The sequence below is a fragment of the Tiliqua scincoides genome, unplaced genomic scaffold (assembly GCF_035046505.1).
Source record: "Tiliqua scincoides isolate rTilSci1 unplaced genomic scaffold, rTilSci1.hap2 HAP2_SCAFFOLD_178, whole genome shotgun sequence".
NCBI classification, from domain to species: Eukaryota; Metazoa; Chordata; class Lepidosauria; order Squamata; family Scincidae; genus Tiliqua; species Tiliqua scincoides.
The window spans coordinates 21,969-25,651 of record NW_027101430.1 but is presented as its reverse complement, the minus strand read 5'-3'; the positions used below and the strand labels follow the sequence as shown (position 1 = coordinate 25,651).

Genomic DNA, 3,683 nt, shown 5'->3' with positions numbered 1-3,683 from the left:
GGATTTGTGCACCTGAGAAAGGGGTGTGAGTTTAATTCTGGGACTGAGGACAAATTCATGGGCTGAGCAGGTGCTCAGGGACTCTTGTTTTATTTCAGAGATGTATATCCTGCCTTCTCAACAGGTAGCAATTCTAAATATAGGACTGCCTTCCCCAAAGCTACCATTTGGCACCCAGATCCCATTAATGGAGAAAAGAAAATAGATTCCCCAAAGCAATGAGGACTAGAAACTTGGATTCTTCCCATTTCCTCCCAACACCTGGGAAGACTGAGACACACAGCTCTGCTGACAAGATCTGAAATCTATGCACCACCTTGACTATCGCACCTTTAGGACGCGGTGGGGGCCGAAGGGCCCAAAATGCACATGGAGTGCATCATCCATGCGCTGCCAGGGAGTGCACTGGCTGGAAGTGCTCCAAGCTGCGCACAGGAAGGGAGCAAGGAGGCCAAGGCACAGCTAATCAGAGGGAGATAAAGGGATTCGCCGAGATCATGATGCGAACGCAGCCAACCGGTTTGCTCTTAATCCGCCCGCCGTGACCCGTAACAGCCTGTATCGAACGGGCAGATTATGACCTGTCTCTCACCGTGCAGCAAGGAGAGATTTGCCGTTTCGCCGGCAGAAAGTCACCCCGGATTGCAGCCTGCCAGCCCACAGAGGAGCAGCACATCAGAAGACCGGCACTCACTCCTGCAACACTCACTCCCCCAAACAAGATCTAGGCATGCCCAGATTGACATGGGCAGATCTGCACACAGGACCAGCCCAGCAGTTCCTAGAGCACCAGCCAGCCTTGCCAAGTGCCACCCTATCTCCTTCCCCAACACCGGTTGCTGCTTCTTCCACACCCCCTCTGGTTGGCAACCTTCAGTCTGGAAAGACTATGGTAGAAGCCTACAGCACCCAGTATTCCCAGGCGGTCTCCCATCCAAGTACTAACCAGGCCTGACCCTGCTTAGCTTCCCAGATCATGGTAGAAGCCTACAGCGCCCGGTATTCCCAGGCGGTCTCCCATCCAAGTACTAACCAGGCCTGACCCTGCTTAGCTTCCGAGATCAGACGAGATCGGGCACGTGCAGGGTAACAGTGGCTCCGTGGATTTCAAACAGGAAGTGCGGAGAGGAGGCCGGGGCAGGCTAGAGATACTCACCACTCTCTTCTCCTCCACACTTCCTGTCCTTTTTTGCTTGTACCCAGGGAGCCAAGAGGGAGAGTGGGCAGAGGCAGCCAACAAAACTACCCCATTGATGAGCAGGCATCCCTCAATTTGGAACAGCTGCAAGGAAGTCACTCACAGCTGGCCCATCTCTTGTTCAGGAGGGCGAGCACCTTTAGCCCAGGTAAGGGCACGGTGGAGAGGTCTCTCTGTCCAGCCTTGAAAATGATAGTCGGTGTTTAAACCCTGGTTGCCAGGGGAAGGGGGAGGGGTGCGAAATTGAGTGCAGTGTGCATTTGTGGGGTTCAGAGCCCTGCTGTGGATCATCCGCCCATCCTGGAAAAGTTCCAAGGGGTGGAAAAGGTAATAACAGACCCATCGTTTCCAAGATCATGAGACTGAGTCAACTGTCATGGGATTCACAAGCAAACAAGATCACCACCCGTGTCTTGTCTCCAAGCTTTGCCCTTGTCCTCCTGATCGGCCCCCCCTCCCCCATCCCGATGCTTTTCCAGTTTTATTTTTTTAAACCGGCTTTTAGCAATTCAGCAGGGTCTTCCCCCCCCCCCCCAAGAGGGAGGCATCGCTTGCGGTGCTCACGGCCTCCTGAAGATCTTGTGATTAAAATGGATTAATGGCACGGAACACAATTAATTTGCGTCGTGGAGAGCATCAGTTGACGGCTTGGAGGGGCTGCCCGCCCTCCATGGCTCTCAAAGGTTCCATTCAGTCCTTTTTGCGGCCAGGGCTTAATTGGTGGCGAACTCCACAGCACCAGGCCCTGCAGCGCATGGGCTCAGGGTCTTTCCCAAGATTGGGGAGTGGGAGGTTGTCAGAAATCCTGCCCACTGCAGTCCCTCCCAGGTTTTTTGTGCTCCAATCCCAGTAAATAAAGTATGAGGTTGGGGACTCTCAGCCGATTCCAACCCTCTCCTGGTACCCAATCTCCCCTCCCCCCCACCTCGTGTGTCTTACAACAACTCTGCGAGGTAGCAGACAAATGGCAAACCATTGAGAAGAGACGTTACCGGATTACATCAAGAACACAGCTTTGATAAGGCGGGTCCAGGACTGGATCGGATCCAAGCCCTCTCTGGAAAGATCACCGTGGCCCCACTGCGGTCACGACCCACTGTGGGCAGGAGGTCTGGCCTAGAGGGTAGAGCCTCCGTCTGCCTGAAGATAACATCCACAAGGTCGCCAGTTCGAGGCCACCGGCACCGTGCGACCTTGGAGCAGCTGACAAGCTGAAGCCAAGCAATTCCATCTGCTCTGAGCGTGGGAGGATGGAGGCCAGAATGTGAAGCCAGATCGGAATGAAACACCTGAATGTAGTGGTTCTTGAAAGAAAGAACCTTCTTTCAACTGTAAAAATCCCTATTTAATAAGGGATTTAAATAAAAGCCTGCCTATGTAAACCGCCTTGAATAAAGTCTTGAATAAAGACCAAGAAAGGCGGTATATAAATACCTGTTAATATTATTATTATTATTGTGCTAAGACAATGCGCTAAGCCACATTGAAGCCTTCGGTCCAAATCTCACTCTTGCTGTGAACTCTCACTACAAGGAGATCGGGCCATTTTCTGGAGGAAAAGTCCATTGCAGGTTACAAGCCGTGATGGGCATGCGCAACCTCCTGATTTTAGAAGTGGGCTATGTCGGAATGCCAGGCACAAGGGAGGGCACCAGGATGAGGTCTCTTGTTATCTGGTGTACTCCCTGGGGCATTTGGTGGGCCGCTGTGAGATACAGGAAGCTGGACTAGATGGGCCTATGGCCTGATCCAGTGGGGCTGTTCTTAGGTTCTTAACTACAATTCCCAGGAAGCCTTGCAGGTCTCTTGTTGTCTGGTGTGCTCCCTGGGGCATTTGGTGGGCTGCTGTGAGATACAGGAAGCTGGACTAGATGGGCCTATGGCCTGATCCAGTGGGGCTGTTCTTAGGTTCTTAACTACAATTCCCAGGAAGCCTTGCAGGTCTCTTGTTGTCTGGTGTGCTCCCTGGGGCATTTGGTGGGCCGCTGTGAGATCCAGGAAGCTGGACTAGATGGGCCTATGGCCTGATCCAGTGGGGCTGTTCTTAGGTTCTTAACTACAATTCCCAGGAAGCCTTGCAGGTCTCTTGTTATCTGGTGTGCTCCCTGGGGCATTTGGTGGGCCGCTGTGAGATACAGGAAGCTGGACTAGATGGGCCTGTGGCCTGCTCCAGTGGGGCTGTTCTTAGGTTCTTAACTACAATTCCCAGGAAGCCTTGCAGGTCTCTTGTTGTCTGGTGTGCTCCCTGGGGCATTTGGTGGGCCGCTGTGAGATACAGCAAACTGGACTAGATGGGCCCTGGACCTGATCCAGCAGGGCTCTTATGTTGAGACAAAACGGAGGAAGGTTGGGCTGTCGTCCCCCCCCGCCCCCTGGGCATGCTAACAGGTTTGGACTATCAGTTGGGGGGCAGAGATAGAGAGAGAGAGATTAAAGGACACAATTCTGTGGCAGCCAAGAATGTCCCTTTGCTTCACGCATGGCA

At 53.1% G+C, this 3,683-nt stretch overlaps 1 pseudogene; it reads right to left on the bottom strand.

Annotated features, from left to right (window-relative positions):
- Window positions 1–984: 984 nt before the first annotated feature.
- On the bottom strand, window positions 985–1,106 carry LOC136635962 (5S ribosomal RNA; annotated as a pseudogene).
- Between the last annotated feature and the right edge of the window lie 2,577 nt (window positions 1,107–3,683).